This window comes from Bufo bufo, chromosome 1 (assembly GCF_905171765.1).
Source record: "Bufo bufo chromosome 1, aBufBuf1.1, whole genome shotgun sequence".
Taxonomy (NCBI): domain Eukaryota; kingdom Metazoa; phylum Chordata; class Amphibia; order Anura; family Bufonidae; genus Bufo; species Bufo bufo.
The window spans coordinates 164,000,097-164,011,734 of NC_053389.1; the positions used below are offsets into that span (position 1 = coordinate 164,000,097).

At 40.9% G+C, this 11,638-nt stretch overlaps 1 non-coding gene across 1 annotated transcript; it reads right to left on the reverse strand.

The window, feature by feature from the left end:
* Positions 1–479: 479 nt before the first annotated feature.
* Positions 480–585, reverse strand: LOC120987428. Its single transcript, XR_005776031.1, has one exon. It is a non-coding gene; the product is annotated as a U6 spliceosomal RNA (small nuclear RNA).
* Positions 586–11,638: the final 11,053 nt, after the last annotated feature.

The window sequence follows — 11,638 nt, forward strand, 5'->3', positions numbered from 1 at the left end:
AACACCGAGGCTGTAACACCCAGCTTGAAAGAAAGGTTCCCTAGGATGGGAAACATGGAAGATAGAAAAGGGGAGATATCTGTTTTGGAAACACCACTGAAGCAATGTTGAGTACAGTACCTATAGTGGGATGAGTATGAGCCACTAGTGGTATGTGTTTTCTTAGCTACTGAGTAGCCGACTATGGAGTAGGGTAAAAGGTTTGTTCGATGGAAACCCGTTACTTGTGTGTCCCATGTTGGCAGTCAACCATATGTAACAAATGTGATGCTTGATGGTAAGAAACAATATACAGAAGCCCAATCACCCGCACTGACTTTAGGACAGAACAGCACAGAGCACAAGGTTCTATATTACCTGCCTAAATGAACTTAGTAAGAATAAGCATCAAGGAATAAAAAAGAAAAAAAAGAAAAGAAAGGTGGAGTATGGATACTGTAGGTAGAGCCTGAAAGGACAATCCTAGGAAGGTTATCATGAACAATATGGAATGCTTCAAGAATTTGCATGTCATCCTTCCTCAGGAGTCATGCTTATCTTCTCAGTATCATTCCAATTTACCGTAAATATATTTCCTGCTGAAGTTACACTATAGTAGTTATATTGTTGTACATAGAGGGCAGTATTATAATGATTATATTCTTGTACATATGACAGTAATATAGTAGTTATATTGTTGTACATAGAAGCAGTATTATAGTTGTTATATATTTATACATAGGGGCAGTATTATAGTAGTTATATTCTTGTACATAGGAGGCAGTATTATAGTAGTTATATTCTTGTACATAGGAGGCAGTATTATAGTAGTTATATTTTTGTACATAGGGACAGTATTATAGTAGCTATATGCTTGTACATAGTAAGCAGTATTACAGTAGTTATATTCTTGTGAATAGGATGCAGTATTATAGTAGTTATATTCTTATACATAATAGGTAGTATTATAGTAGTGTAAGGATCAGTATTAGGAGATCCGAAACACGTAGACCTGGTTGCTATGTTGGATTTTTAATTTCATAGTTGTTTTTTGGAATAAAGAAGATCACTTTTTGGAAGGTGGATCCTCCGTTTATTTTCAAGTTGCAGTATTATAGTAGTTATATTCTTGTGCATAGGAACAGTATTATAGTAGTTATATTCTTGTGAACAGGATGCATTATTATAGTACTTATATTCTTGTACATAGGAGGCAGTATTATAGTAATTATATTCTTGTAAACAGGAGTCGGTATAATAGTAGTTATATTTTTGCACACATGAGGCAGTTATATAGATGCTTTCTTGTGGATAGGGGGCAGTATTAAAGTAGCAATATAATTGTAAATTGGAGCAATATTATAGTAGTTATATTCTTGTACATGGAGCCAGTATTTTATTAGTTATATTCTTCTACATAGGAGCAGTATTATAGTAGTCATATACTTGTACATAGGAGCAGTATTATAGTAGTCATATACTTGTACATAGGAGCAGTATTATAGTAGTTATATTCTTGTAAATAGGAGCAGTATTATAGTAGTCATATACTTGTACATAGGAGCAGTATTATAGTAGTTATATACTTGTACATAGGGGCAGTATTATAGTAGTTATATTCCAGTACATAGGAAGCTGTATTAAAGTAGTTATATTCCTGTATATAGGAGGCAGTATTAAAGTACCTATATTCTTGTATGTAGGAGGCTTTGATATGGTAGAAAGAAGGGTGAATATCCAGCTTCCATATCTTAAAATCAAAAGTAGACCTTATTAGAACATATCAAAATACAGACAGGATAGAGGTGTTGCTTATGCCTTTTGACTGACAACAGCAGTCTTGGTCATAGCATACACTTAAGTAAAATGCCCCTGTCCGGTATGGATTTTAATCTGTTCAAATAAAATCTACATTTGATTTTATGACATGGAAGCTGGACATCCACCCTTCTTTCTACGACATTGTGTATCCCTTCCCGATGGCATAGTGAGCTAGTAATATATTTGCTTTATTATGGTAGTTATACTCTGATAATAGGGGGCAGTATTACGATCAGTACATTTTTTGGGGAAACCTTTGCCTATTTATGTCTACCTTACAATCTTGATAACTTCTACAGTGTACTATTTGTAATAATCTCTGTTCTGTATTTTAAGCTTTAAAACAAAAAAACTTTTATTTCAATCAATTTTGTGGTGATTGGTGAAACCTCTGATTTACGAGATGTTGGTGCAGTAAATGACTCCACATGAGTCTTTGAAATTCAAATGAACTATTTAGGAGTGTACAAAACTCAGCATTAAAAAGCGATCATGCTTCCCCTGCCTGAGGAATGCTTTACGAGGGCTGTTAATTAGGTTAACGGCCCCTGCGATAAAAGAAATTAGTAGTTAATTAAAAGCCTCTCATACTATCCGACTAACAACTGGTTAACACCGAGCAACAAAGAGACCCCTATTTGTTCACCAAAATCAATGCTCCACAGCTCAAATTAAATCTCTGCCTTTGGGCATGGCGAGCCACTGAATGGAGCAATGCCGAGGTCTGCTGAATACCTAGTGGCCAGTATTCATCCTCAGCTGGGTAACTAACTGGCTCACAGCTGGTACAGAATATTTGGTAGTTCCTTAAATGAGAACCCTGGAAATGTTTATGTGTATGTAATATACTGTAGGCTCATGATTATCAATCAATATGACAATGGTCAAAGTTGCCCTCTATGGCAGTGTGAAGGCAAGTGTGGACCTCATGGACATCTGATCACAATTACTATTATGTCTATTATGTATTCAGTGATATCAGGGACAGGGGGTGGGGCTGTGACAACCTCTGTCATGATATAAAAGTTGGTTGTCAGAAGTCATAGATGAAACAACTGTTACTCTGGTATAAGGTGAATGGATGTAATGGATGTATATTGGATCTAATGGATGTCTGATCCCATTGTATTCAGAGATGTCAGTAACGGGGGGCAGGGCTGTGACAACCTTAGATATGATATAGAGGTTGACTGTTAGTAGTAACAGATTGAATAGCTGTTACTCTAGTATTAGCTGCACAGAGATATATATTGCATAGGGGGGATTTAGTATTTTGGATGGAGTTACACATAAACACATTTTGTTACATGTTTGAAAATATAAGTTCACGTTTAACAATTCCAATAACAAATCTTAATTCATTTCACTTTGCTACTTTGTAGCAGTCGCATTTATTAAGCTCACAGTCACACAATAGGGACATTTCTGCTCCGCGCTTCCTCTCAATTCTTTTTCCAGCTCATGGAAACCTCCCAGAGGTAAGAAAATGGCCATTTGTGCAGTAACAATGTGTTAAATCTGGAAACTTCAAACAAGGATCCATCATTCTATCAATCGCCAACAAAACCATCCTGTGATTCTTGTGGAGTTGATGCGGGAGCTGCTGCTCAGGACGCGGCGGTCCTTTTGTGGTGTTAGCCTGGCCAGTCTCTCGTGAAAAGAATCTATTGTTCAATAAAAAATACGTCCGGATCTGTGCTCCACTGCGCTGATAAAATGGCAGTTGATTTAAAAGAACCATCTTGTCTGGAGACGGGATTAGCAGATTAAGAGAGAATGTCATTTTCTTTCTAATGTAATTTTGCTGCTGCCCACAAGAATAAAAGGGAAAAATGTTAAAACCCGAATTCACAGCAACTTCTTTATAAAAGTAACTCAGTAACTTCAAGTTGTAAGGGGGATAAACAGCAAGTGGTAAACTCTGCATTGTAAGTATTGTGACCAATGTAATGTGTGCTGTGCAAGTGATGGGTACTGTGCTATTACTGCCATGTACCCACAGAGTCCAGCATCTCCTGGTGCTTTGTGTTAGGAGCTGATGATCTGTCGTCTTAATGGTGTCACCATTCTTGTGCTGGTTGATGACACCATGCACAGTGTTCCTGGAAACCATCCTGCAAGAGGAGCAGGTGTCAGTCAGAAGGGGTCATGTCAGCTAGAAGCACTGCACTGCATTGTCTCTTGTTGGAAGTGAAAGGCCACCATATAACCACGTGCTTGCAACTCTGGACCGAGTGTGTGCACCACAAGTTCAAGTGACATATTAGACGAGAGATCTGGACCTAAGCATCCATTGAGGGGCACACTGGTGGGTTTGAGAGAAAGAAAGGCCAAGAAGAGGTCAAAGCCTGAGAAGCAGTGAAGCCCATGCCTGTGAGGACCATGTAAACTGGAGTGTGAGATGGTTCCTGGGGCTGTAAACCCTGGTAGAGTTCATTTAGAGATTGTGAGACAGCCATAGAGGCTGGGAGGGTTGTGAGACTGTTGCAATGGAGCCAATGGCTGCGTATTGTCTTGGAGCATCATTTAGGCCCCAACCAGTTTAACATTGTACTAGGCCTGGTGACTGCATGGACTGGACAAGGCCAAATAAAAGCTCAGAATGTAAGAGAACATGCAAGTGGACGAAGAAAGTGCCTTCAGGTGACCACACCTGTTAAAGATACTGATACAGTATCAGCATCCATAAAATACCAATTTCTTTTAAGCAGAAGCAGTGTAAGGGGTACCATGAGACTGTGTGCTGTGTTTCAAGCTAAAGTGTTACTGTACTCTGTGTGAGGAAGTAACCCTGTCTATGGACTGTGGACTTGAACTGTGCTAAGGGGACCACTGTGCTCTGGAAAAGTGTTATGAAGACTGCACACACATCTCAGGTTGGTCATGGTGATTCTGGAAATGGGTAGTGACGTATTGTCTACACAGACCTGGGGGTGTTGGAGCACTGCATACAAGCAGCTGGTGCAACGTTAGTGGGTCATGCTCTGTTAGGGGCCCAGTTAAGTCCATAACTGCATGGAAGGTTTGATCAAAAGCCATCAGCCATCTTTGGCACAACTGACCCTTAGGCCACAATCAGAGACTGTAAAAGAAATTTTACAGGTCTTCCACTGTTCATCTGTTAGAGACTAGGCCCACCAAGAGTTGAAAGCCCCCATCAAACGGTGCACTTCTTTAAGCAGCAATATGCTTCTACGTACTACTCAAAGAGTCTGTATCAGCATGATCAACTCTATCAAACCAGGCATCATACTGATTAAAATTATACCTTTCTTTTGTATGTAATACTAAACAGCAGCATAGATATCTTCTTTTTATTCATATGTAAATGAGTATGTTAGAGCACCAGGGGCAGGGCTGTATCCTTGGAGCACTGCTTTTGTAACACCCCCTGTGCTCTGCACACTCCCCCTTCCCCTTGATTGACAGGGGCCTAGCTGTGTCCTAGAGCTGTGTCCTAGCATGTATAAATCATGTACACTACTTACTACAACCTTACCACATTGAGAACAGTGGATTTCTATGCTTAGAAAGCTAATACTGTATACATATTACTACTTTATTCACAGGCACAACATATGATTATCAAAATAACAGCAATATGTGTTAGCTTTCTAAGTATGGATAAACCATTCATCTCTATGTGATATGGCTATAGCTTGGTATTAAGTGGTCAGCCTTGGGTGTAGAGATCCTAAGTTCAAGTCCCAAGAGAGACTTATATATGTGTTTTTATATACATGTTTTTTTTCTGTTACTTTTTTCTCTCTCATCAAACCCAATATAAAAGGCTATAGCCTTACTATATTGGGAGAAGAAGAGATGGCAGGATACAGCAGTTGTGCAACCGAGATAAGTACAAATCCACTGGTGATACTTTAAGGCCCTTTTCACACGAGCGAGTATTCCACGTGAGTGCAATGCGTGATGCGAACGCATTGCGCCCGCACAGAATCCGGACCTATTCTTCTAAATGGGTCTGTGTACATGAGCGGTGGTTTTCTAGCATCACTTTTGCGTTGCGTAAATATCGCAGCATGTTCTATATTCTGCGATTTTCACGCAACGCTGGCCCCATAGAAGTGAATGGGGCTGCGTGAAAATCGCATCGCATACGCAAGCAAGAACTGCAGCAAGGGACAACCCTAATACAAAAACTCCGCCCAGTACAACAAAGGGAGCTGCAGACACCGGAGCCTATACTGGGCGAACGGAGCGGCGCCCAGACATACTAGTAAGTGCAGGGGGACTCCTGGGCGCCGCTCTGCCCACTGATATAGTTAGTTTTTAGTTTTTAAACTAGTGAAAGATCCTCTTTAAATGTACAATGGCCTGGTTTAATAGGGTTGATCATGCTGACAGAACATTTTTATTGTGACAGCAAAATCTAAGAGGTGTCTCATGTCCTGCTGAGTACTCTCATACTGTCTTGTTCTGTAGCCCAGAGGCATCATGGTTGCATAGAGCTGAGAAGTTCGGGTCCACTCCTTGTGTCTCTCATAGCTGGGCTCTACTGGGCGGAAAACTTTCCAGCCCTCCTGTTTCTAATCATCTCTCACCCTCTTGTGTATATGAAGCATGATCCTGAATCATCATCAATGTCATGTTAGAAGTTTTTTTTTTTTTTTTGCGTGGTAAGAACTCCTCATGTCACTACTACTGTACGTATAGTAACTATTCAGTGGTGCCCTCTGTTCAGCTCTGGTCCAATGTCTAAAATCACTGACTCCAACTTAGATACATTGTCGATTGGAGTCTATCGACTTCCTCACTCATCAGTGACTCAGACTGTTATCTCTATCCCCCATGCTTCACACTGCAACTCTGCTTGTTCAGACTGTCTGTTGTGTAAATCTCGGCAGGAATGTTCTCATCTGTGAGACGCTTTCACAAAGGTGATAGCATGAAACGACTTCAGCAGAGACCTCATTAAGCATGCAGACCCATGTATGCCTGTCTGCTGCACAGGGACAAGAGCTGTTATAGCATAGTCTTCGTGGCTCTTGTTTTTTGTTTTAAGGCTAAAAGTGCAGGAAAAAGGCAAATTCAGTAAATTTTGCTGCAGCGAGTCTTTCGTTACACTCTTTGCTTTTAAACTCATATCCTCCTCATAGCTGAAGGTTAATTAGATTTTGGAGGATGAAGAAATTGGTAATTATCTTCTTTCATGGGCCTCTCACTGAACTACCTTATTCACCCCCTTTATTCTGAAGACTTTCCCAGGTCTCTCTTGGCCGCAGTTGCTCTCTGTTGGCCGCGCTCCATACTGCAACAAAGGGCCGGCATTCCTGCTGTCTGCATCTAATCTCCAGTGTCAGTCCTTGTTAATGTTTCAGCGTGAAATCAGGGGCTAAGGCTGTGCCACTGCCGAATATTAAAAGTCTGTGCATTCCCAGAGCAGCGTGATACAATGTAACGTGTACCTGAAGAAAACCACCAACCAGCATTTGCTGTGGATAGTAAAACAATGCCACAAATGGCGTTCAGCGGCCACCTCTCCGATTATCGATCCTGAGCATGTTTATTAAAAAATCTAAATGACTAGAGAAGGGCCTTGGGCGTAATTACCAGGATAGCAGGCATAGCAGCTGCTGTGGGGTCCAACAACTAAGGGGGTCCATTCTACTTAGACATGAGCAGCAGTTAGTAATGACTACAGAAGAGAGCGTGTGAACGAATTCAGACCTGTGCATTATCCGTTATTACTATAATATCATGTGTACATTATACCGGCATGTGACATCATTATAGTTTTGTTTCGTTGCAGTCAGGTCACAGGTAAATGGTGACTTTTTTTATTTGCGTTCTTTTAGTGCTATATAATTTGCACATTATTCTTGTATGTTTGTATAATTTTTGTGCCTGTGAGTAGATGATCCCTGTACTTTGACGTCACTGTGCAGATTATCCCACTATTGTGACAACATTGTGACATCATGTGTGCATTATACCCCTACTGTAGAAAGCTAGACCCAATGTTCAGTCCATTCAATAACAAAGAACCAATAGCTGAAAGCGAAATAAACCCTGTTTTTGACCTATATAGCTTTCAGCTATTGGTTCTTTGATATCTCTACTGTCACACCACTGTGAGCATTAACCCTGTTTGGTGATCATTGTATTATCTCTCTACTGTGAGCATTATGCCCCTCCAGTGACATCACCATGATCATTATCTCTGTACTATGACACGACTGTGTACATTATTCTGTACTTTAACATCATTGTGTGCATTATCACTGTACTATTACATCACTACGAGCATTATCTCTATACTGTGGCATCACTATGAGCATTATCTCTGTACTGTGACATCACTATGAGCATTGTCCTGGTACTGTGGCATTAGTATGAGCATTATCTCTGTACTGTGACATCACTGTGTACATTATCCTGTGCTGTGACATCACTGTGTACATTATCCTCTGCTGTGACATCACTGTGTCTATTATCCTGTGCTGTGACATCACTGTGTACATTATCCCTGTACTGTGACATCATAGTGTACATTATCCTGTGCTGTGACATCACTGTGTACATTATCCTGTGCTGTGACATCACTGTGTACATTATCCCTGTACCGTGACATCATAGTGTACATTATCCTGTGCTGTGACATCACTGTGTACATTATCCTGTGCTGTGACATCACTGTGTACATTATCCTGTGCTGTGACATCACTGTGTACATTATCCCTGTACTGTGACATCATAGTGTACATTATCCTGTGCTGTGACATCACTGTGTACATTATCCTGTGCTGTGACATCACTGTGTACATTATCCTGTGCTGTGACATCACTGTGTACATTATCCTGTGCTGTGACATCATAGTGTACATTATCCTGTGCTGTGACATCACTGTGTACATTATCCTGTGCTGTGACATCACTGTGTACATTATCCCTGTACTGTGACATCATAGTGTACATTATCCTGTGCTGTGACATCACTGTGTACATTATCCTGTGCTGTGACATCACTGTGCACATTATCCCTGTACTGTGACATCATAGTGTACACTATTTCTGTGTGTTAGAGAGACTAAAATAATCATGAAACTTTCCATATTCTGAACTTGTTGCTAAAGGGGATTATGGGGGGAGTAGGACCAGATTCCAAGTATTGCTATGGGCCCCCATGGTTTCTTTTTAGGCCCCTGAGTATGGTGGCACCAAATGTGTACAGCACTTTGGTGCCAAGTTTTGTATGTTTTCCTCATGGTTGACAGTTTTCAGTTTGGTGATGTGGTTTACAATACTTTTCTGCACATTTGAAGGCAATTTATACCAATCCTGAAACATCCATCTCAGAGTAGCCAGATATCCTGTTTTTGGTGGTTTCATGTCAAAGTACAGCATCAAATTTACATTCTTTTGCATTTTCTGTGAGCCCGCCCCACACTATAACGTGCCAACCTGTCCATACAAGAGCGTCACCATGCATTAAAGGGTTGTAAATTAAGCTAACTCACTGGCCAGTATAATGAAAAGGTCTATAACCTTCCAATAGGTTTTCAATATCTGTCCTTGCTGTCAGTGAATAAAGAAATTCTTGTTTACATCCATAAACTGAAAGTCCATTCTGGGTTTGCCATAATTTAGTCTTTGTGAACAGTACCTAGGCTCCAGACTGATACATGTCACCTGCACTGATGAATTGCAGCAAGCTATTGGGAGAACAGCGCACTAATTCTGGATGAGTTTCCCCTTTACTGACAGCAAGCATGGATCTTAAAAAGGGCAAGCAACAAAGTTATTATCTAAAAGCTGCATTAGTAAAGTTACTTTAGAAGCTTGCAGATCTTCCCTTTATATAATGATGAAGCTTCACTTATATAACACTGGAGGACATCTGAGCTATAAATCCCAGTTCACTGATGATATAACTGTGGTATATACTGGATCACATATACTGGAGCCCCATTACCCCTAGAATATAGAGCGTATCCATCAGGTGCACAGATCTCACATGATCCTTTTTTTTCTGTTTTCTTGGTAGATCAGAATCTCGGTCATAAAATCAATTCTGGTGAGTAAAACATTAGTAATCAGATAAATCTGTGCCCCCTCCACCAGTATTAATAAGCTCTGCGCTGTGCTGTGGAGTGGAGGCTGTTTGCTCTGTCAAGAGGGATTCTGTCTTGATGAATGACAAGGTGGAATAATAGACTCCTGTTCCCATGGTAACCAGACAGCAAAGCTGTGTGCCACGCATTTTTCTTTCCAAAAATGAAACCAGAAGCTGGAAATAAAATCCCCAATCCAGTAGCTGCAGGAGAAGAGACGAGCATCCGAACAGTCACGTGATCACGGGAGTGTATAATGTATCCACATAGCATTATACAGAAGGTGCCTACTGCTGTCCTCCAGGTATATACCTCCCCCTGACCACCGGTGAAGTCACATGACATAGCATCTAATGATGTACCTATACATTAGACCCTGTATTCAATTGTACAGCGAGAGCTCTGCCCACCAGGATGCTATTGAGCCCACATTTGATTATCCGGTTTTCTTGACTGTCGACCTATAGGTGCTAGGGCCCGATTGCAATTGTTGTCTAACCAACACCCAGGGGTGCACCACCAATGAGGCGAGGCGATTGCCTCAAGCAGCACCAGGTAGGGGCAAGAGGGGGGCAGCGGAAGGGGGATTATCTGTTTCTGCAGTATAGTATTGGGAAGCGCAGTGGGAACAGTATGTGGTGCTGTATTACCCTGTATGTTTTGTAGCTCTATATGTAATGTTTTCCAAGTATGTCTTCAATAGTAGGGCTGGAGGAAAGGGATTAGGTTAAGAAATTGGCATTGGGGGGTTGGGGAGCCATTTCAGTCTTCAGCCTCAGGCAGCAAAAAGGCTAGGTGCACCCCTGTACAAACCCATAGATGTGCTCAAGTGGCAGATTAAATAGACTATAGATCCTAGGCTGGACTTGCCATCCCACCTTTCCTAACCTCCACCCTGCCACGCCATGTCTACAGACATTTCAACCCTTCTGTACTAGCACTAACAATTGGGTGTCACTATTCCCCTTATCAGAGGTCTACATACGTACATAATTACACTGTCCAATCATCTCTGACAGTATCAGACAGAGATACATCCTCTTGTCAGTTATGCCTGGGCACAACAGAGGCTTCCTATATACAAGAATTTACTGTATCAGACATGTCTGAATAGGTGATATCCCCCTATATAAATCCAGTGACTCACGTGTGACATCATCTGTGATTGTAATGTTCTCTTTCCTTTTGTTCTCCATTCAGCCCAGACCAACATGACAACTTTTCCTGATGACTAAATAGTTTGCTGCTGAGAGATCTTTGGCCCCTCGCTTCTGCAGCCAGCCCCATCCTAATTATTAACACAAATAAACTCAGACCAAACCCCAAAATAGGTTCAGACCCCAGTCCAGACTCCTAAATTATTTCTACTCTACTACATAACACGTAAATGTGTTTGAATTGATACTTAACTTGTATTCATTGTCTTAATTGTAAATTGGTGAATTTCAGTGATTTTATTTACCCAGCCACCTACTAAGGTCATTAGGGAGATTTATCAAACTGGTATAAAGTAGAACTGGCTTAGTTTCCCATAGCAACCAATCAGATTCCACCTTTCATTTTCCAAAGTGAAAAACGAAAGGTGGAATCTGATTGGTTGCTATGGGCAACTGAGCCAGCTCTCCTTTACAGCAGTTTGGTCAATTCCCACCCTATTGTTTCTTACTGGCTAAATTATTTCTGACCCTAACCTTTAGATCAACCCAAATAAATTCAGACCCCAGACTCTAAAATTAATTCAGAGCCTAGATTAGACCCCTATAATACAT